Raw genomic sequence first — 24,547 nt, forward strand, 5'->3', positions numbered from 1 at the left:
TAAAAATATAGAACATATAGTTTATTAATCTGTTTCCACAGAGATCAGTTTATAATCAGACATACACACGAGAGTCTGACCAGAAAGTGACCGTGATCAGTTTATAATCAGACATACACACGAGAGTCTGACCAGAAAGTGACAAAGAGGTCTGGTCAGAACTTAGATTAAATACATAATTGAAATTATGTACATGAGATACCAGATATGACAGAAAAGGTAAACAAAATATGCCACAGTGAGAGAATGAATAACAAGATTGGCTCTATAAGCCTTGTTATGGCTAACACACTAGAACTGGAGAATTAGGCCATGGTCATATCTCCTCAACCTTGGTCGTTGTTAAAGAGACACTGTCCGACTGTAGCCTAGTGTCTGGGCTGTAGCTAGTTGATCACATCAACTAGTCAAGCTGTACAGAGATTTAACACAGATGGACAATGGACATAGATAACATTTCCCTCACAATAGATATTTCACTTCAGTAGAACCTGTCAAAATGTACTTACAGTATCTCAAACCCGCTCTCCTTTCTTGATCTTGCAATCACAACTGTTGCTTTCCTCGGAATCCGGAGGGTAATATAAATTATTATTATATTATAAAAAATATACCCCACACAACAACAAAACAAGATATATAGAACAAAACAAGACATACCGTAATTCCTCTAATAGTAACCGGTATTCAATTAAAAACCGGGTCTCTATTAATGACCGGGTGCGCTGTTGAGCTAAGCAATTATAAGCCGGCCTCCTAATACAAGCCATGTTTCATGTATATTAGAGGAATTACGGTATTTCCCTCAACGGATTTACCATAGGCAATATATTTTGTTATTGTTGTTATATGCTGGCCTGGCTGTGCAGTAAATACCATATAATGGTATAAGATAAGATAAGATAAGATATTCCTTTATTGATCCCCTTGGGGAAATTCCAGTGACACACATACAGCTCATCGTCTCATTAACAACAACATATCACAATCATTACATTTTTACAGTAACAACGGCACAACATAAATTCAAACAGACATGTACATTTGTTAACACATGTCGACTACAGAATGCCTGAGACACCATATGCGATAGTCGGCTGCGACAACACCGGGGTGTCGTTGCGCCAAGAGAGTAAGCCTACCTCAGAATTGTATAAAACTATTATTATTATTATTATACCAGTATTGTGATTGCACTATTTTACTTTATTTTACTTTTTTTGACCACCTGTAATTGCACTGTTTACTACCGTATTTCATACAGTACTTGGTTTCAATAAATGAACCCAGTACATTTTACTGGGTTCAAACTGACACAAAATGTTGATTTATTCATTATGATCTGTTTGAACATTTGAAATATAGGCCTCTCTCTTATACATGCCTCCTCCTAATACAAGCCTGGTATCCGCTACAGTTGAAACAAATACAAGCCGGGGTTACTATTAGAGGAATTACATATTATATAGAACATAACACAGTACAGATATGGTACAATATACTACCTATACTACCTGCCGTATACGTCAGACTCAGTGTGCACACGCATCACCGGGGCAGAAAGGAATGTAATCCTGGTCAGAACAACGGGGCAGGCTGCAATATATTTGCATTTGTTAGCCATGCTAGCAATCTAAACAATCAATCCATGCCAAAGCTAGATATGTAAAAGGTGAAAGACTCACACTCACAGCCATGCTAATTTGGCAAAATGACATCCAGCAGTTTTCATTTGAAACTACTTTTAGTCAGGGGAATGTCATGGTTTCTCCAGAGAGCCCTGTCGTATTATTTTAGCGCACCAGCTCGCGCAGGTCCGGGGTAACTTAGTCACGTGACTCAGTTGGTATTGCTCCAACACGGTATGTTTGTAAACAGCGAACAGGTCTATTGGATGTTGTGGTCACATGACCGGGAACAGGTATGACCAGGGACGTGCACAGGACTTTAGAGGGGCAGGTGCTCAAAGGCTGAAAAGGGCACTACACTTGTGTGTATATATTAACCGAGCGCGCGTAGCGCGCAAGCACGATTTTTAAGGGCCCTTTTCGGGCGGGGGGCCCCCTTTTTATGCTTTTTTGGGGGGTTTTGGTGATCAAATATTGAATATTGAACTATAATAATCAGTGCAGGAGCTCACTTATCCTTGAAAGACACTTTTATCACTGACTTAAAAAGCCCATACATCTCCATAAATGTCCAGGGGGGAGGGAATAAGTGCTTACCCTACAGCCCCAAGAAGTGCTGTATATTCTGTATTGTTTAATATAAATGCATTTTTTATTCCAATCCCGATTTGTATTTGAGATTTCCAAATCCCAGCGGACTTGACTTCTTCGTGTCCCTCAATGAGTGTAATACCAGCATTCAACTGTATGCGCCACAGGCAGCGGTTTCTATCATCATCATCATCACCACCCACGCTATGCATAAAATATATAGGTCCGCGGAGAGGCACGCTGAGGAGGCCGTGCAAACTGCAATGGAATATGGGGCATCTCTCTCTGTCCCTAATATTTTGATTCTATCCTGACATTTTTCAGTTGGAAGGGCAGTCTATATGCGTAACGGTAAAAAAAAAAAAAAAAAAAAAAAAAAAAAAAAATCAAAAAGGGCACTTTTTTGATGAGGCTCAAAAAGGCAGGTGCTCAGGCACCCCTTGGCCTCTATGTGTGCACGTGCCTGGGTATGACTACTAGGGTATGTAAAGTGATGACATGATTGAGACTGTTGAGAGAAGCGGTCAATGAACAAAGCCACTGCACCGACAAGAAGCCCTCTTTGTGATTCATTGGGGCGCCTGTTCAGCAGGGAGGGGATCTGGGGGAAATAGCGTGAACCTAACGTTCCCCCAGTGAATCTCCTCGCTGTCAGGTGAAAAGAAGCGGCTGGCGACTCCACATGTATTGGAGGAGGCATGTGGTAGTTCTACACCCTCCCCAGGCATGATAGCAGCATTTTCATACATGTTTAGTTCTGCAAGCTTAAGCTTTAATCCAAGGTTACTAAATAAAGGTCCAGTTGGGTCTCTGTAGTCAGACCATGATATGGCGTGTATAACTTTGTTTTGTAATGATTGTAGTTTTTTAATGTAACTGGGGAAAGTGTTGGACCCTATGTTGCAGTGGTTTAAGTGAGGTTCAAATAGAGATTTATATAAGGTGAGAAGAGCTGAATGTGGAAGACAGTGTCTTAACTTAAAGAACAAGCCAACATATTTAGATATTGTTTTTATGAGATGATCAATATGGTACTTGAAATTCATATATGATATATGATAATAAAGAAATATAAGAGTAAAAGGTAAAGAATAAAGGTGCGTTTCTGGTCAGCTGGACAGGTGAGACATATGTTACTCTATCAATAATAACACCACAATGCACATATTACTGTAGATTACTGTAGATTAAAATGTATTGTCATCATACAGCGCAAGTACAGTATAATGAAAATAAATTGGTATCTACCCAGAGTGCAAATGTAACAGTAAAGTGCAATAGTAAAACTATAAATAGTGTTCAGGTAATTTAGCCTCACTACAACTGAAATGAAGAGGGTGTGTTATTATTTGGTCATTTGCAAAGGTCAAAGTTCATTTCAATACAGCGATATGTGTTCCGTTTCCATGACAACGTCTTCTGATCTTCTATTGGGCCGGGGTCACCCAGCCTCATCCACACTGTGACATCATCATTAGTGGAATGCACCCGATTGGATAAATGACATGGCGGACATGGCGGACACCTAGTGGCAGAATGTTATCTGTCCTATAGCACCTTAATACAACAATGGAACATTTAGCTAACTTTAAACATGAAACCCCTTCCGTGACCTCTGTAATATATTCTATTTAGAATCATCATGTTGGAATAATCAGTTACAAAATGAAGACATCATGACAATAAAATGACAAAATACTAGAAATACACAGAGGAAGCATAACCCTTAATTAACAACTTGCAGGGACTTGATTTATGTGTGTGTGTGTGTGGAAATTATTCGATAAACCTGCATAAACACACAATCCGTGATGCATGCAGCACATTTGTATCAAAAACACTTTACCTTGTGATCGCCAACCTGCAATATTAAAGATGCTGGTACAATTTTCTAAAGATTGAGGTTGTACACAAAACAGTTCAGTTGATAGTATAATGACAAAAATAATAATAATTAATAATAATAAATTTAATTTATAATGCACCCTACATTCCTGAGAGTCTCAGAGTGCTACAGAGTTAAAAAGAATAGAATACAAATGGATATATAAGAAAGAAGAACACATAGCAGAACAACATATGAATAAGACATAAAAACTAATAAAAGGCCTTTCTAAAACGGTAGGTCTTGAGTCCACGTGTAAAAGTATTAACAGTTTGTGGTGCTCTCAGGTGGTTGGGGAGAGCATTCCATAGTCTGGGCGCGGCCGAGCAGAAGGCTCGATCGCCCATGGTGTGCAGCATAGTCCTGGGGGCTTTGAGGAGGTAGGCTGTGCCGGAGCGGAGGGAGTGTGAGGAGGACTGGGGGGTGAGGAGTTACTTGAGGTAGGCAGGGGCACCACCGTGTACACACTGGTGAGTGAGGAGGGAGACCTTGTACTCGATCCTGTGTCACGGGGAGCCACTGAGCCAGTGAAGTGATCTGAGGGTGGGGGTGATGTGGTCATATTTGCGCACCCTCATCAGGATCCTAGCAGCGCTATTCTGGATGGTCTGCAGTTTTTGAATGTTTTTACTAGGGATCCCGATGAGGAGTGCATTGCAATAGTCCAACCTGGAGATTGATCAAGATAGTTAATCAATCAAAACACTACACCATCCCCTTCATTTGGAATAATGTCAAACAATTTACAAATCAATAAGTTACTCATTAACCTTTTTATTTTCCATTTAAAGACAAAATAGAATGCAGGTACAAAAATAGATTCAAGAGGTTTATTCGTCACATACATACATAAGTTTCAAGTTTGTTTATTATTTATCACAATAAAATACAGGTAGTTTACGATGAAATGCTTGTTTCTGTATGAGCCCCTGAGAGTGTGCTTCATACAGTAAAAAAAAAAGTTAGTAAAAAGTAAGTAAAGAGGAATATTATACATACAATATACACTACAGAGTAAAATGAGTAAACAGTGAGGTGTGTGGAGAGATCAGTGTCAAACTGATCTCAACAAATACAAACAAATCACACTACTACTGTTTAACCCTAATCCCCTCGCCCTATACATCCGAACCCCAGTACACACGCTCATCCACCAATACACTTCCCAGGCAACACTGATGTTAATCATCCTCCTCACTATCATCTGAGTTATCCTCCCATGTAGCCGTATCCTCCGTTTCCTTAGAAACATTTGCACAGTTTTGGCATTGACAAAGATCTGTACATGGCAGTTTTGCAGACACACATGAACATCTTCCTGTCTTACATTTCCTTGTTTGCAACCGCAGTGGACTACCTGCAACACACTATCAGGGGCCGGATTTGTAGTCATCCATGTCTCTGTTAAGTAACTCCCCATCCTCGACGTTTCACCCATTGCTAACGGGTGAAGGGACACACATTACAGCTTTCAAAGAATGTCTCATTATAGCTGCTTGGTAATTTGCCCTTTTGCAGTGTTGGTACAATGCATCACTTGTCAGGGGCATAGAGAGTTCTGGCAAAGCTGATGATGCCATGCAGAATGCTTTATATCTTGCATCATTCACATTCTTAGCTGATGGCTGGCCATACAGGTGGCACACATATTTGCTAAGACCATCAAAGGTAGACTTAAGGGTAAAACTGCTACCCTGTTCTGTAAATGCAGTCAGGTAGTCCTTTCTTTCACAGGCAACTGTAAATGTTTCTCCTCTTGCCCTTGCCATGAAAGGCACTAGTAGAGTCACAACCTGAGAAGGTATGGATCCCAATAAGTGCTGAACACACATTGGTGCCAAGGGCTGATGACACCTTAGCTATGTCAATGATCCTTGTTCTGTTGCCAACTCCTGTGAAAAAATACAATCTACATGGCAGTTCTGCCTGCAGACTTGCAGCAATCACTGCCACATCTGTATCAGGGCTCTTGATGACTATACAGTTTGATAGATCTGTGCAGCATGTTGTGCATGTATAAACACCCTGGTGTCACATTCCTCATGGTCACATGTTAGATCATCAACAGCACAGAGTTTGTGAACCGTTTGTTACAGTCACACAGTGACACAGCTTTCCATGTGCTATATCCAAGCGTTTTTTGGCGATAAAACGCCTATAGCAAGTAGCATGAAAACCAGCATCTCCAGGAACATTGGCAAACTCAATCTCTAAACAATGTTTGTATGTATCTGCAATGATACGATTCTCTATGGAGAAACCATGACACACCCCTGACGAAAAGTATAATGGAGCTCTATGGAGAAACCTGTCATAATCACGGCGAGAGCCTTCTTCACTCCTCCTCATCCTCCCTCACATTCACGGCGGAAGCCTCACTCACCCCTTATCATCTCACACCCTTATAGGAGACCCTCCTTGAACCTCTTTCCTCCTTTACCCTTCGCCCTCTTGTGTTTCATTTGTTCCTTCCTTTGTGATGTCGTTTTCGTTCCCCTTATAATCCTCCCACTTTCCCCATCTTTCCCCAAATTTCTCTTCCTGTAGCCTCAGCATGTGTGTTATCCTCTCCATATCCTGTATCTCCTCTACTATTCCTACCCATTGTGCTATTGTCGGTGGGTCTTCTTTGTACCACAGTCTCGTTATTGCTTTTCTGGCCGATATCAACATTATCTTTATTAAATACTTGTCCCCCCCTTGTATTCCCTCGTGTGTCAGGTCCCCTAAGTAAAGCACCAGTCCTGTTTGTGGTAACCTGTATCCTAATATTCTGATCATTGCCTCCCCTATCTCCTCCCAGTACCCCTTCAGCTTCTGACATCCCCAGAATATGTGTGTGTGATTTGCCCCCTCCTTCCCACACATCCTCCAGCATGCCCTTTGTGTTGGTGCATATTTTCCCTTCAACTCTGGGGTTATAAAGAATCTGATTATGTGTTTCCATCCAAACTCTTTCCATATCCTCGATCCTGTTGTTGAATGTTGTACCTCGCATATGTTACCCCATTCCTTCTCTGTTATTCCTATCTCTAGTTCTCTCTCCCATTTCTCCCTTATGTAATCGGTCGTGTGTCCCTTGCTGTTCATTATAGCCCGGTATATTGCTGATATTACTCTTCCTTGCCCCCCTTCGTATGTCCATACTATCATCTTGATTATTCCATTCTGTTCTTCGTCTTTGGCCCCCCTTATTTCTTTGTTGTAGTAGTCTCTAACCTGTAGATATCTGAAGTGGTCCCTGTTTTCTAGTCCAAATTTCTCCTTAAATTTTTGTAGTGTCTGCATTTCCCCCTTCTCTATCATTTTGCATATCGCTGTTGCCCCCCCCCCCCCCCTCTCCCACCTTCTGAATCCATGGTCCAACCTCCCTGGTTTGAATCTCTTGTCATGTGCTACCCATCTCAGAACCCCTGACTGCTTCTCCAATTTGTGTGTTTTTACTACTCTGTTCCATATGGTCAAGGTGCATTTGGTGATTGGATCTAACAGTCCCTCTTTTTCTTTGAATAGTTCCCTATCTGCCACCAGAGCTTGTATCTTGTATCCCTCCCCTTCTTTTTCAATGTCTTTCCATCTTGCCTCATATCTGTCGTTACACCAGCACGTCACTGCTCTCAGTTGTGCTGCATAATAATAATCTTGTAGGCTGGGTACTGCCATCCCTCCCTCTTCCTTTGGTAGTTGTAGTGTTTTATATCTGACCCGTGGTCTTCTCCCCACCCATATGAACCTCGATATCAGTCTGTCCCACTCCCTGAATTGATTCTGTGGTATTTGTATCGGTAGTGACTGGAACAGGTACAGTAACCTTGATAGTATTTTCATTTTAATGACCTCTATTCTTGAATTGAAGTCCAAGGGCATTACTGTCCATCTCTCTAAGTCTCTCTTGATGTTCTGATTTATCTGTGTATAGTTCGCCTCAAACAGTTTCCCCACCCCTCTCGTGATGTTCACCCCTAAGTATTTAATCTTGTCCATGTCCCATCTTATCCCGTACTGTTCCCTAATTTCTGTCGTTGGGGTATAGTTCCATGCTAAGGTCTGTGTCTTTGTCACGTTTAGTTTGTATCCTGAGTAGTGGCCATATTCCTTCAGTAGATCCATCAGTGCCGGGAAGCTCTTGTCTGGTTGCCTCATGTATACTATCACGTCATCCGCAAATAGGCCTAGTTTATATTCCGTTCCCTTTATCCTTACTCCCTTAATGTCCTCGGTCTGTCTGATCAGTTGTGCCAGTGGTTCTATGAAAACGGCGAAGAGCGTTGGTGAGAGACAACATCCCTCTCTGGTAGCCCTCTCTAATCTGATTCTATCCGTCAGGCTGCCATTCACCTTAAACCCTCGCTGTCGGTTCTTGATATAGCGCCTTGATCATCTTCATTGCCCTCCCGTTCAGTCCGAACCTCATCAATGTTTTATATAAAAATGTCCAACTCACACTGTCGAATGCTTTTTCTGCATCTAGGCTAATCAGTACCGCACTACCACCTTGTTTTTGTATCTCCTCCACTATGTGTAATGTCTTTCTCATGTTGTCCTGTGTCTGTCTCCCTTTAATAAATCCAGTTTGATCTTCATAATGTCTGGCATAAACGTCTCGAATCTCTTTGATATTATTGATGTATACATCTTGTAATCCACGTTGAGTATGGACACAGGTCTGAAACTACTACATAATTCTCTATCCTTCCCTTCCTTCGGTATCGTGGTGATTACAGCTTCCTTCCACGAGGGGGGCATTTTGCCCTCTTCCATCGTGTGTCTGAATGCCGCCCCTAACATGGGTGCTAATTCTGTTCTAAATGTCTTGTAGAATTCCGACGGGAATCCGTCGCTCCCCGGAGATTTGTTGTTTTTAGCTCTACTAATTGCCTCTTCCAGTTCCCGTTCCGTAATTATTTTATTTAATTCTTCATTCTGTTCTTTCCCTATCGATGGTAACTCTAGCTTGATAAGCTTCTATTTCCTCTTCTCCCGCTGCCTTTGGCTGTGTGTATAGTTTCTCATAGTATTCTCTAAATGCCCTCTCTATTTCAGCTGGGTCCCTCAATATTTCATTAGTCTTTGTATCCCTTATTGTGTGTATCGTGTTTAACTTCCGTTGCGTTCTGATTCTCCTAGCCAACAGTCTGGTCGCTTTTGGACCCCCTTCATAGTACGTTTGTTTCATAAACCTTGCTTTCTTTTCTATTTCCGTCAATAATTCCCTATTTATCCTGGCCTTTACTTCTTTGATTTCTCCGAGCGTTTCCTGTTCTTTTGATATCTGGTGTCTCCCCTCTAGATCCTTCAGCTTCCCTATCAGATTGTGATATGTCTCCGTTCTGGCTTTCTTCAGCATTGCTGTCTTCTCCATCAATTTCCCCCTTATCACCACCTTCAGTGTGTCCCATAGAATGTTCGGGTCTACCGCCCCGTTGTCATTTTCCTCCTTATACCTGGCTATCTCCTCCTTGATCTGACTCACCACCCCCTTGTTATTTAGTATTCCTACATTTAGTCTCCAGATCGTGTTCCTCCGTCTCCCTTCTAGATCTACTGTCAGATATATGGCACTGTGATCCGATATGTCCGCTACTCCTATTCTGCTCTCCCGTACCCTGTAGCTGTCCCCCGTCGTCATCAAAAAATAGTCTATTCTCGCATATGTCATGTGTGGGTGTGAGTAATGTGTGTATTCCCTGTCCATGGCGTGCATCCCCCTCCAAACGTCTGTAATTCCCATTTCCGTCATTTGAATATTCATATATCTGCTGATTTGTGGCCGTCCTTTCCTAGTACTCGTGGTGTCTAAGTCGTGATTCAGTACCACATTAAAATCTCCCGCGCATATCAATATCCCTTCTAGTTCCATCACTATCATATCAAAAATTCCTCTCACTCTCTGGGGGTGCATAAACATTCACTAACGTAACCATTTGACCCTCCATTTTCCCCTTCACCAGAACAAATCTCCCTCCTTGTCTCTTACTTCTTTGATCAATTCAAATTTGACTGTGTTCTTGATTAACGTGGCTACTCCTCTCCTCAGGGTCCGTTTAAAGGAACTATAGTATGCATTTTCATATCCACATCTTTTCAGTTTCTCATGATCCTGTGCTATCAAATGTGTCTCCTGCAAAAAAATCACTTGCATCTCACTTTTTTTACATTTCAACATCACTTTGCCCCTCTTTATCGGATTATTCATTCCATTAACGTTTAACGACATCATTTTTATACCTTTAACCTTTGTCATCTTTCTTCTTCTTTCGTCTGTCAGTCCCCCCCATGTCACACTTATTTCCCCCTCCGGTTGTAGCCTCCGCTCTCTTCACCGAATACATATAATGATTAACATAAATAAAAAACATAAACTCTACATAAAGTGCTCCCAAGGCGTTCGGGGGGTCCTTGTGTCCCCCCTGTCCCCTGCTGGTGGGTGAGGAGTAACTGCTCTCCTAGTGAGAGGCCTCCTCCTGACGGCTTGGGGGTCTGAAACCCTTGCCCCCAACCGCTCGTCATATTTGTCCAGCCTTCTTGCTGTTTTTAGTGCTGTCGAGCTCCTGGTCAAAAGCGCTCTGTGTCTTTCTTTCTGTCCAAATATCCCCATTTCCTAGGTCTCTCTCAATGTGGCTCACATGTTCCAATGTCCCTCCTTCCTCCCATACAAGTATGTGGTGTCCTCTGTGTACCCCTCTTTTTTTTTTTTTAACAATATATTTATTGGGTTTTAGTTTGCAAATTACAACATGTATATCAGCAGAGCAGTATTCAGCAAACATTTTCACCCCGTTCTCCCTTCCCTAACCCCACCCCACAAAATAATAATTAACTTCAAAAACAGGTTCACATAGGAAGGATACAGATTTAAATAAAAAATAAACATAAATAAATAATAATACAACCAAAATGTTTTACACATTAAGTAAAGGGTGTTTCTTGTCGTTTTTACACAATGATAAGAGTTGTCCCACAGTACTCCCCCTAATCCCGTTCTTGTTGAAGCAAGTTCCCAACATTCGTATTATGCTTTAAGAAGTACACAAATGGTCCCCAGGCATTATCAAAAATGTTTTGTTTACGTCTAACAATATACACCATCTTTTCCATTGACATATTTGAAGCCATTTCTTTAATCCACATACCAATTCTTGGTCCATCAACATTTTTCCAATTAAGAGCTATTACACGTTTTGCTTGTAATATGCACATATCTATAAATCTAAACTCTTTGCGTTGTAGATGTGGGGTGGTAGGATATAAACCAAGAATAAAAAGCTTGGGATTCAATGGCAACTTCTTTGATAAGATTTGATCGATCAGATCAATAACATCTTGCCAGAAGGTTTTCACTTTCACACATTCCCATATGCAGTGGAACAGTGTCCCCCTTTCCTCACTACACTTAATACAAGTATCTGGAATATTATCATTAAACTTATGCAATTTTAACAGGAGTTATATATGTACGCATCAGCCATTTATATTGTATAAGTTTTAGGTTGCTACTGACTCTGTGTACCCCTCTTACTTTCTTTTCCTCCCCTCTATTTTCTATGTGATGTTTATTTATCCCCTTAATTCCTTCCAACTGTGTTACTCGCAGCGTGTGTCTATGTATTTGTTTCAATATGTTTTGTGTTCCATCTATTTTACCTAATTATATTTCCATTTATTTCCTTCATCAGCATTTGTATTGCATGTCCATGCATATGTTCTGTATCATAGTCGGTTCCGCTCGGCGTCACTCATGCACTGTCCTCGCACACGTGCATGCGCACTGAATAAAGACCACAATGTACCTTTAATCCCAATATTTGTCTGACCACACCCCTATCAGCTCACCTACATAAGCAGGTGTGTGGTCACCTGCTCTCCTCCTTTCTCGCTTTCACCACAAGGAAGTGCCTCGGTAGATCCCCACTTGACGTGATGTGATGGTAGGAGAAGAGTTGGAAAACGAGATACGTTGACATCATATCTTTATTTTTTCTCTCTCACTATATTCGAGAAAATACGGCGATATTGTCTTCGTACTGGAGTGTCTGGAAGATGATGATCATTCTAAAAATCCTCCACCGGTTTTCGTATTGGGAGTTCGCGCCGCTACATGCTTTCCAACTGCAGTCCTTGCTGTGTGCTGGTTGCGGTAAAGGCACAGCTGGACTGTAGGACGCGCCGCTGTTGTGAGAAGCGGTGGGTTCCAGGTTTGGTGAATTATGTTTTTGCTGGCGAGCTCCACTTGTCTGTTAGTGCTATGGGGGCTAGTTGACAATGTTTATGAAAACCGGCCCCAGACTAGGGTCTTTTGTTCAGCCTCTTAGGCGACGGCGGAAGACCTTGGTCTGAAGCCCATTATAATTAACTAGTGGGCCACGACCAATAACACTGGTGATCCCTGTGTTTTCTGGACGAGTGGTTGTTTCTCTGTCACCGTGAGGCCCCTTCTTTCATAATACAAATGAGAGTATTCCCTCACAAGGAAATATGGGCATGGATGTTCGTTAGCGGAAGATCTGTGTTCAAGTCAGCTACAGGCCAGTTGGGTATTGTGCTGGCTCCGTCGGGTGTTGGTAAAATCACCGTTGTAAAACTGTGTTAACATCTTGTTTCTCTTCTCTCTTAAACAGTGAGGAGGGTTTCAGAACAGCGGCCTGTCTGAGTGATTGTTATATCATTGTGTACAAGTTCAGGTGATAGCTGCTTAGCTTACGTGCTAGTGGTGGCCTACTGTTAGCCAGTCAGCTGTTAGCTGCGGCGCTAGCCTGTTGTGATCACTAGGCTAGGAAACGTTAGCTTGCGTGCTAGTTATGGCCTACCTAGGCTAGGCTAGGAAACGTTAGCTTGCTGCTATCGACCGAGTGCGGCCGTTAGCTTAATGCTACACTGTTGAACATGCTTTGATTATAACATGTTTTAAACACTCTTGACTACGACGTCATCTTTGACAGAGGATGTTCGTCGAACCTGCCCTGAGCCAGGACGGCAAGGACTGCGTCAACAAGGGGGACCGTAGCGACGGGATGGAGCGGCGACGCTGCCCAGGTCGACAACACAGAACGGCTGTGTTTACTACGGTGCCTTGTTAGAGGCTGCAGTTTCGCTTGATCTGCGCTCAAGGTAGGCAAGGTCTGACCAGACCTTGAGCACGTCTTCTTGCTTTCCCTTCTAAATGTTTTGTAAATAACGATGTTTTCCAAAACGAGTGTTGCTGCACTACATTTAGGATACGATGCGAGTTATGTGTGAATTGTCTTGTCACTGGTATTTAGCTTCTCCATGCAAATCGGGTTGTTTGTTACAGATGTGAAAATGATCTGGTTTGTTGTGTTGAGAAACATCATGTGTGTTTATGTACTGTGTACTCACAACTAAGGGGGTTAAACTAACCTATAAAGCTATGCTTAGTGACATATGAGTAAAGAATGATTATTTTCTCAGCCTGTAATGACAATGAACAGTGTGTTCACATATTAACAGGTTTACCTGTTCAACTGGCCGTATTAATGGTAAAGTAGGAGGGTTGTGTTTTCCCCCCGGTTCCCTGGGGACTTCTTCATCCTCCTCTCAGACATGTTGTTATACTACATTGTGTCACTGTGTGGTAGGGATACGATGTAACCCTTAGCTTGATTGCTGAGGTTGTGCTAAAACAGCTTGAGAAACTTTATTTTCCTAAAAGAAAAGATTGTTTGGTCGCTTTTCGTGTGTGCTTAGCAAGGCCTGTGGCCGATACTAATCGAGAATTATGTATTCTCTCATTATGAAAAACGGCGTTCCTCTGTAGAGTGTTTTTGTCATTTTTTGTAGGTGATGATGGGTTGTGTGTGTCATGTGACCTACAACTGGGTTGGGCTGGCCACAGAAGCACATGTGTAAGTTTGGTACCGGGGCTCTTGGAGAGCCCTCTCTATTCTGTGTTTTTTCCTTAGTAAAAATCAGATAGCAGGTTAGCACATGCGCTGTGTGAAGCTGTTAGACGCTTCATGGAGCTGACTATGACTGTGTCATACTCTCTTTTTGTCATTACATCGTATCATGGGTGTGGGGTCGTAAAGGGGTGAACTGGTAACCTTTCCTCCCCCTTTTTTCTGTTGGTCAGGGGTAAACCCACCTGTCCTTCAAGGTTCCTGTCACGTTGCGGTTCGGCACGTTACAGGGTGAGGGGGGGAGTTTCCTGGTCCCACGCCCTGGAATATTGGGCGTGTGCACCGCAGAAATTCCCCCGCCATAGAGTACGTCACTGTGCGCGTCTCTGTTGGTAGAACTTCCGTGTGCTGTTCAGGTCCATATGATGGATCTGTTTAAAACGGGGGGTGGTCAGGGCTCCTCCTCACGAAGCTCCTATTCGGGCCTTCTGTGAGTTGGGACTCTCCTTCCATGTGAGGGAGCCTCCTCAGAGTACAGAGCCTCCTCCTCAGATTGATAAGGTGAGTGGAACCTCAAGAAGGAGTCCTACTCTATTGTGTGTGTATTCGATTCAATTCGATTTTTGAGTGTGTATGGGTTCAGTGCCTCCCCCCCGGAGAGCCCTAAAACCAAACTTTTACATGGCTCAAGGTGCAATATATTCTTTTCAATCTGTACAGCTCGCGTGGGAAGTCTCTCTGGGGATTTCCGTCTCCTCTCTATGGGAGGGTGGTGGAATGTAAAAATGTAAAAAAAAATTACCCCCGGCCGTGTAGACTGGGATACATACTGTTGGTGCTTCCTTCTTTTCTTTTAAAAAGAGTTGGAGTTAGGAAGTATCACACCCCTCTTGTCGTTCCCCTGGGCGCCTTGGGGATTCAATGACAGGTCTAAATAGCCTGTTCATTGATGTGGTTGTGTCCCGACGCACGCATAGTGCTAGCTCGGGGTGTTCTGTAATCAGGCGACTGACTGGCACGCCTTGGTTGCTTGGGGTTAAAACGGCGTTTTTATAAAGCAACTGGGATGGAGGTTTTTCCTCTTCCGACGACCTGTTTTGGTTGTCGACGGATTCTCGTTCATATCTGGGGGATGATTACGGAATGGATCTGAACATATGTAGAGGGGTCTCACGCCCTGGGGGTGGGCCACCGGGCGCGGTTCGCCCCGAACGTCTGGGTGGTGCCTTTTTTTCAAGTTTAAGATCAACACGCATATCTGCCCCTTCTCCTGGAGTAGCCATGTCTGGTTCTGGTCACGCTGGTCCGGATCAGTTGAACCCGTTGTCCGCCGGGGATGCAGATCTGCTGTTCTGGTACCCTGAGGGACTTGGGCTTTTTTCAGGGGGGAAAATGCCAGGTCGGTCCGGGTGTCACAGGGTTAAGCGCTATGGAGACCCTGGTTGGGTACATTTTTTACTCAGCACTGTCGTAATGGCTTACGGCCATGCCAACCTGTACACGCTCGATCTCGTCAGATCTCGGCCGCTACACAGGTTGGTCCTGGTTAGTACTTGGTTGGGAGACCGCCTGGGAATACCAAGTACGGTGTGCTTGGGGCTGGGTCTCCATTCTTTTTCGCTCCTCTCTCACGCATGGCGAAGAGGGGCCTGTTGGGGTGGTCTTTGACCTCCTCTGGTGACCCTGTGCTTCCCGTATCGCCGGGCCCGGTCCAAAGTAATGTTTCGTCGACCCGTAGGCCTGGGTTAACCCTTTTTTGAAAACTGAAACACTTGTACTGCGGTATAGCCGGTGTATACCTGCAGGTGTGTTTTGGAGTTTTTTCTTGAGGGGTTATAGGAACAACCACCGCATTGGGTAACACCAAGGTGGTTGATTCCCTGGTGTGTTGGAGCAGTGTCAACTCCCGGGTTCACCGGTTGAGGGTGCCCCTGCACGTTCATGACGTCTGCCAATCGTGTCAGCCTTCTCTGCCTCAACCCCTCTGGGTGGGTTTTTTTTAAATGGAGGCTTGGTCATGCAACAACGCCAGCATACGCCCCTTCCGTCGGGGCGGCTGTGTTCAGCTGTCCCCTCTGGCGCCTGTCTCGTCCGCAGTCTCCAGGCTAGGGTTAACAGCCTGTTGCCTGGTTTTTCCCCGGTGCGCTGCCTGCTTCCATTGGTTAACCTTTTTTGTGTGCTTACGGCCATGCTGACTGCCTGTTCTGCAGGGTCAGTGTGCCAGGCGGTGTACTATTGGGGGGACAGGGCCCGCTCGGCTGAGGGGCCTTTGTCCGAATACGCTGGCGATGTGGGGGGCGGGGTCACTAAGTGCCCACCTGGTGGGGTCTTGATGCTGGCATCATGGACTTCTCCGGGCCCCCATTCCAGGGGGTCCAGTCCCATTGGTGGGTCTGGGCCTTCCTTCGCGCTCCGCTGCTACGGCCTTGCCACGGGGTTGGGTTTGCCCTTGACCCTGTGATTCTGGGGGCAGTAACGAGGTTGTTCCCTCCGTTCGTTCCCGGGTGGCATGCGGGTTATGCGTGTGTGTAGTCGTGGGGTCAGGCCACGGTCTGCTCACCCTGTGCGTTGAGTTGCTTGAGTGCCTCTTCGCACAGTCGGGTCCGTCGCCCTCCCGGGAAACCTCCAATAGGGGGGGTGCCCTCCATTAGGGAGGGTCGGGGGGGCTCGGCCCTCCCTGTTCTGATGGTTGTGGGGGGCCTTCAGCGGGGTGTATTTGTCGGCCGGTGGCTCCGCTCGGCCTCCCTATGTGCATGAGTGACGCCGAGCGGAACCGACTATGATACAGAACGTTAGGTTATGACTATAACCAAGTTCTGTTAATAGTGGTGACGCCGCTGCAGCCCTTGATCTCACCTTGTGGTGAAAGCTTGGGAAGGAGGAGAGCAGGTGACCACACACCTGCTTATGTAGGTGAGCTGATAGGGGTGTGGTCAGACAAATATTGGGATTAAAGGTACATTGTGGTCTTTATTCAGTGCGCGTGCACGTGTGCGAGGACAGTGCATGAGTGACGCCGAGCGTCACCACTATTAACAGAACTTGATTATAGTCATAACCTAACGTTATGCCTGTTCCTTTACCTTGTCTCTACCTGGGAATGTGTGTTTATGTATGTTATTTCAGTTTCTATATTTTGTCTCTATTTGGGTAGTTTTTTCAATCTCTTGTGCGTGTACTCATCGGTTCGTCTCCTCCCGCCTCCTCCCACCTCCTCTCCCCTCCTTCTCCGTCTCTGGCCTCCTCGTCTGTCTCCGCCTTCGGTCTGTCACGTCTCACCTCGGCCTTCTTCTCTCTCCTCCCTCCTCTCCCGGGTTCCGATCTCCTACTCTGGTCCACCTGCGTGCTTTCTCCAATCTCTGCTGCAGGCTCAGCGTCTGGTCCTCCTGTCTCCTTCCTTCTCCGTCCTCCGCCATCTGCATCCCCCGTCGTCTCATCTCCCCCGCCGCCTCCCGCGCCGTCGCGTATATCACCGCCCCTTCCTTCCAGTGGATCCTTAGCGAGGTCATGGGTGATTGGAATTTCATTCCGTTTTCTTTCAGAATTCTCTTCAGTCCCGCGTAAGACCTGTGTGTTATTGCCACCGCTGTCGAGTAGTCGTGATCAAACGACAGTCTTTTCCCCTCGATTTTTTATCTTCTTGGTCCACGTGGTTCTGAGTACCAATTCCTTAACCTCAAATCTTTTTGAGTTCTGTATTTATTTCGCCTCTGAAGTCCTCCTGTTCCTTCCTCAATTCCTCCCATAGCTTCCCAATATCGTTCCTTATCGTGTCCGTGTTCATTTGTATGGTCGCCTACATCGTGTCCGTGTTCAATTTAATGGTCGCCAATATTCCGGCCTGCATGACCACGGCCCATCCTGGCATTCCCGTGTCTGTCCCAGCCGAACCTCCCCCTTCCTCCGCCTGTCCCTTCTCGGCCTCGTTTCGGGGGCTCTGTTCCTTCAAATTCTCCTCTTCTCGTGAGTCCTCCCTTTCTCTTTCCTTCACAATTGTTGTCTCCTCCTTACTTCTCGTGTGCATCTTCATTCTTAATCACTTTTCGGGTCTTTATTTATCAGTTTTTTCGCTCATTTGACCAGGAGCTCTACCGCATGTGTGCTACCCGTCTGCTCTCATACCGGAAGCCCCGCAAACCTGTTCTTGTTGATATTCCTTGACCTAACCCTTGTTCTCTATATGCCCAGGACCTCCGCTCCAGTACACCTCCTACCTGGACATCCCGTGCTGCACAAGGAGTGCTCCTGCTCTCGCCCACGACACAGTCCTGTGTCTACTGCCCCGTGCTGCACAAGGAGTGCTCCTGCTCTCGCCCATGACACAGTCCTGCGTCTACTGCCTCGTGCTGCACAAGGAGTGCACCTGTCCTAACCCCAAGAACATTCTTGTACCTGTCTGTCGCACATTCCATTTGTCAAACTGTCTGCTTGGGGGTAACAACATTAAAACACCCTAAAACGCTCCATTCTCTCTCCTCCTGTGTTCTGCTATTGGGCTCCGCCAAACCCCATCCTCCCAAAACCATGGCACTCCCCTGACGAAAAGTATAGTGGAGCTCTATGGAGAAACCATGGCACTCCCCTGATGAAAAGTATAGTGGAGCTCTATGGAGAAACCATGGCACTCCCCTGTCTAAAAGTATAATGTATACAGTATAACAGCCCAAGGAGAAGATCCAGGCCATCATGGAGTCCTGCAGCAGTTCCCAGAGTTCCAAGAGCGCTCCCGCAAGCGCATCCGCACCTACCTCAAGTCCTGCCGGTGGATGAAGAAGGGCGGCTTAGAGGTACGACTTGACCCCGGCATTGCATTTACATTTAGTCATTTAGCTGACTAAATGGCATTGGAACCTATCTCAAGTCCCGCCCTCTTTTCTTGATCCTCCAATCACAGCTGTTGCTTCCCTCCCTGTTAATTTTGGCCAGCTATTCTGTCTCCATAAGTTGTTCTGTTTAATATAAGATAGGATATTATCTTGGGGAGATTTGCGCATCATAGCAACATGGGGGAGGGGGAGGGGAGGTAGAGGTATGGGCAGGGCAATAAAATTGGATCTGAATATAAAAATACTACTGCTAAAAAGGACAATTGTATTATTTATATTTCCAACCTATCGAGCAACTATTGAATCTCCATCATCTTGGCTCCCAGAGATAATCGATGGTCTCTGCTTAGGGACCACATGTTCCCCTGTTGGCCTATAGGTTTGAATCTCGCCAAAAACCTTCGCTCCTGTGTACTCCGGTACTCTTGTCTCCCTCTCAGCCGTCCTACTGTCACAATAGAGAAGAAAAATTACTTTTGGATGTTGACTGCCTACGATGTAGGGGTGGACGGTATAAACGGTATACGGTATAAACGGTATGAATTTGCTCTACGGTATGGATTTTGACTATACCGTGTAACCGGTAGTGCAGCTCTAAAATAGCAATGACGTCATGTAACCACAGCGCGACTATTTCACTCGCATTTGCCCCTAAAAATAGATAGAATTAGTCATAGATAATAGATATGTGCGAACTGGAAAAAGTTATTTAGGAGGCTTCGCGCAGTGGGCGTGCCAGCCCCTACCGCACGCATGTAAACACGGGTCTAGTAGTCTAGTGGGACGGGACACGGAAGGACGGCGGCGTCTCCCTGAGCTAACGTTAGCTTAGCTACCATTACAAAATGACCCAGTCAACTATTCACTTTTAGTTTAATACATGATGAGGCATTGTCTAACCGAACGGTATAGTCGGCCAGCTACCGATAGCTCCTGACATCAACAAACGCTCCACAAAGTCTAGTAGAGACGTGTGTGCTACCTGTTAGCTCACGTTAACCCTTAGGAGTCAACGGGGCGTATTGCTCCCGTGGGCGGAGAACAAAAGAATTAGAATGTCTTCTAAATGCTCTAAACGTACATATTTTCAGAAATCGATAAAAATTGAAAAATGACAATTTCGAGTGCTTTGAGATGTACTATATATGTCTCATTACTTGCTAAACATAATACGACTTGTAAATACGTTTAATTCTTGCTAGATGGTATGCTTGTAATTATTTCCGTTTGCGAGAGAACTACAGCGCGTCACGAAACGCACATACACGCATGCGCGCACACACACAAGAGAAGCGTGTGCGCTGTGAATAGGTGTTAGACCCCCGCGCAGAGGTGAGAGGTATCAGAGACTCGCTACCCCCCATCCAAATTCTAAACAACAGATCGGCATCGGCTTTTCATAATATGTATGAATTATCTCTTGCAATAATATCCACGGGACACTGAGCTGCTTCGCAGAATAATGTGGTGTGCGTGTATGTGTGTGTGTGCGCTGAGATGCAGCGTCGAGACGAAACTTGTGTTGAGTCTGCTTCTATGTATGCTTCTTCAGCGCGAGAGGGGGTGTTTCTCACTGTCTGTCGTTGATAATATAATCTGAAGAGGTCCTGCATTATTATTATTATTATTATTATTATTATCATTCTCGAGAATACACGGGACCCGACGGAACGTTAATTTATGTATTAAAAGTAGTCTAACATGCTTTTCATCAACATAACTGGCAGAGACAGAGTGCGTGTGTGTACGAGTTATCTCGCAGTTCATTCAAGCGCGCATCACGGTGATGACAGCTCTCTAGAGTAGAAAGGTGCGCTCACATGGGGCGTAGCTGGAGATTCTGGGCCCCATGAAAGAATCAATTTGTGGGCCCCCAATCTATTAAAAAAATGTGGGGCCCCCAATCTATAAAACAATTTGGGGCATTTGCTGGGCCCTTGGAATCATCCTAACCCCCCCCCCCCAGCTACTCCCCTGCACACACACACACACACACACACACTCTCTCTCTCTCTCTCTCTCTCTCAAACAGAGAAATCAAAAGAAATCAGTACATTACCTTGTATTACTATTGTAATCCAAAAGTGATATATAGGGTTGTTAATTGTACAATACAATTGATACAGTTGATGTTTCTTGTTGATTATTATTCTCTATGTGTATATGAGCATTTTTTCAATACCCAACTATGTAGTGGCCGCTTGTCGCTAGGCTAGGCCTCCTGCTGGGTCCATTCACTGGAATAACAAAGGAATGACTGGGCCTTTGCTCCAGGTGTGAAATGGTTCTAGTGACAATGATCACATTGAATTCTGGGAGTGTAGTTCTCTCATCAGATAGCTGAATGAACTTGGATCAAGTTCAAGTCATATCCTGAAAAATAGTTAGGATTTTACCAGAATGTTTGATAGGACATTGATTGAAAACTATCGTCTCAAATTTGACAATTGATGGCTTATTTTGAAGGTATGAATCTGTAATTTTACATTATGTAACAAAAAAAAGAGAATATTCTGAGAAGGTGGAGCTAGAAACTTTAGACCTCCTCTCTGGTAAACAAGAATACCCTGAAGACTCTAGCAGGAGCACTCATTCAAGGGTACTACGACTATGCTTGCACCTCATGGTACCAAAGCACCTCAAAGGCACTAAAAAACAAATTACAAACATCTCAAAACAAGCTAGTCAGACTACTGCTTGACCTGACTCCTAGAACCCACCTCACCCCTGCCCACTTTGACAACCTAGGATGGCTTAGAGTAGACGACAGAGTACAGCAACTTGCAATGGGCCTGGTCTACAAGATACACTACGCGACCAAGGTACCCATGTACATGTCAAAATACTTCCCAAAGGTCAGTGAATACCACGATCACAACACCAGAGGGAGCTCCACAAATCATGTAAAACCCAGATTCGCTCAAACAAGGGACTAAACACGTTTCGCAATTATGCCACATCAATGTGGAACGCCCTACCTAAAGCTGTAAAGGAATGTGAATCACTACCCACTTTCAAAAACACTCTAAAAAAACACCTACGTGAGACTGCAACTCGAAACTGGCCCCTACAAATGTCCTAACCTAGTTGTACAGTAAATGACCAAGTAAGGCTTTGTCAGTATTCCAATGTACAGTGTAAAATGTGTGTGTCCCATACCCAACCCCCCCCCCCCCCCACCTCCAATGTACAGCCCTCACCCACCCACCCAACCCCACCCCACCCGCCCAACCTCCTCCAATGTACAGTTTCTATGCCAAATGTATATACACTCTTTTTCTGGACACTTTTGTATCACAAACAGTACTGTATTTGCAAATCTGATATGTCATAAATGTATAGATGTAGCAGTACTGTCTATCTGTATGTCATGTATGTCATATATGTTATGATGAATTGAAAATGGGGGACCCTGATGTAAACAAGACGAAAGTCTTTCTCTGGTCTGCATCCCCTTAACAATTGTATGTACTGAGCTGTACTGTACTGTACCCATTCTGCAATCTGTTAATAAACTTTTCAATCAATCAATCAATCAAAGGGGGTTAACTGTGCTCAGCAAGCCCTCAGCTCGAATACGCATCGAATCAGTGTTATAAGACATTGATATCAGGAGCTATCTGTAGCTACTGCTAGCCGGATATATAACGTTAATACAACGCCTCAGTGAATTATTTAGTTCAATGGGACATTTCGTTTGGAACGGTGAACTAACTTGCGTTAAGTAACGTTATACCAATACAATAGGGTCCAGGTGCAGCGCCGGAGAATCCTGGCCGTAGCTCTGCTCGAGGCTACTCGAGTATAGGTCCAGGTGCAGCTCCGGAGAATCCTGGCCGTAGCTGGAGGCTACTAGAGTACACACAGACAGTGGAGCTTGTTGCGTGGTGGCGATGTCTCGCAGATAATACAAGTACAAGTCTAATTATATAATATATATATTATATAAAAAAAAAAATTATATAAAATAAAATAAATTTTTTTTTATCAAAAACGATGATACCGTGATATATACCGTTACCGTCTATGCTTCAAATTATACCGTGATATACATTTTAGACCATACCGTCCACCCCTACTACGATGTTCCTTTAAAAGCACATCCATCACGGCGGCTACGTGGTGCAATGGGCAAGGCGCTCACCACGAATACTGGAGACGCTGGGTTTGCCTGTTCGAGCCCAGCGCTCCACATTGCTTTCAGTTTAGCTGGTCGTCCGTACTAATACACATTGGCAGTATTAGGGGGTGGGAAACTGATGGGTGGGGATCGGGCGTTGTGGACAGCGACTCCTACAGGTCGGTTTGTGCGCCTGCGCAGTAGAATCAGGAAGCGATGGGGGCAGCGCCCCTCCAAACCGCAGACCCCTGACGCTGAAAGATTGCGCCGCGCAGGTGAAAAGATGCGACTGCTGTTACCTCGAGTATCGGAGGGGACTTGTGCTATGTATGACTTAGTCCACATTGCAGCCGGCTTGTGGGAGGCAAGAAACAGCGTTCGAGACAGGGGAGGGTTGAATTGGATGATACGAAATTGGGATGGGAGAAAAATAGAAAAATGGGAGAAAAAAGTGGATAAAAAAAAAGCACATCCATCACGTGGACATCCTGTTGGCTAGTGTGTTATAGATCATATAGCTTTACGCTCTGCTCTTAGTGGAACTATCCCTTCATCCATTCTAATAATGAAAAAACGTTCACATGTACACCCCTATATATATCTCTCGGCTGTGTGAGAGCTGACGGTCTCTCTGGGCGGGTGATGTTTTGCGATGCGAGCCTCAGGTGTGTCAGTTGAGAGGGGACAACTGTGCAGCTTGCGTAAGGTTGGCTCCAGGCTAGAATCCCTTCGTTGCCTCTCATAGCGGCGTCGCTGGGTTCTAGTTTGATGCAGGGGCGTAGCTGGGGGGGGGGTAGCTTAGGATGATTCCAAGGGCCCAGCACTGGGGGGGGGGCAACATTTTTTTTTTTTTTTTTTTTTTTTTTTACTAGACATCACTCAGGTGTATTATTGATGCTCTCATTGATACTATGTTTGTTTCTGAAGTGTGTGTGTGTGTGTGTGTGTGTGTGTGTGTGTGTGTGTGTGTGTGTGTGTGTGTGTGTGTGTGTGTGTGTGTGTGTGAGATATATATAGAGAGAGGGGGGGCTTTGGTAGACTATTGCATTGGTCCATTCATTGAAGATGAACGCAATGCGACATCCTTTACTAGGCTCACCCACCAACAGTGCAGGTGCTGAACTGCTGATCCGAATGTATAGGTAAAAACCATATTATGCGTTTTCATCAATAAAAAAATTGCCAAAAGAATCTCCGCTCGCGCGCTTACACGCGCTCGCATTCACTGGGGGCCTACAAATACATTCTTTCATGGGGCTCAGAATCTGGAGCTACACCCCTGCCTGGCACTCTGACTACGGCGTCATCTCTGGCAGAAGATGTCGTTGGGCCTGCACCATGATCGGCCGCTGGAGGGGGGCGTCACGCCGGAGCGAGGCTCCAGCCGTCGCCGCTTCTGGCCCCGCCAGCGAGAGGCCTCGTCAACGTGGTAGACCAAAATGTGTTTGCGGCCATTTCGTCCTGCGTACGAGGGTGCAGGTAGGTGTCCGTAGGACATTGCCCCACTCTTCCTTCCTCCCCCTCCCGAATGTTTTTGGTTAATAACGATGTCTTTGTTTAACAAAACATATGTTATTTCACTGCATTTGGAGAAAATTGTGTTGGTCGCTATTTTGTATAGCTTAGGTTCTAGCATTTGG

The sequence above is a fragment of the Notolepis coatsorum genome (genome assembly GCF_963971535.1).
Source record: "Notolepis coatsorum genome assembly, chromosome: 6".
Lineage (NCBI taxonomy): Eukaryota > Metazoa > Chordata > Actinopteri > Aulopiformes > Paralepididae > Notolepis > Notolepis coatsorum.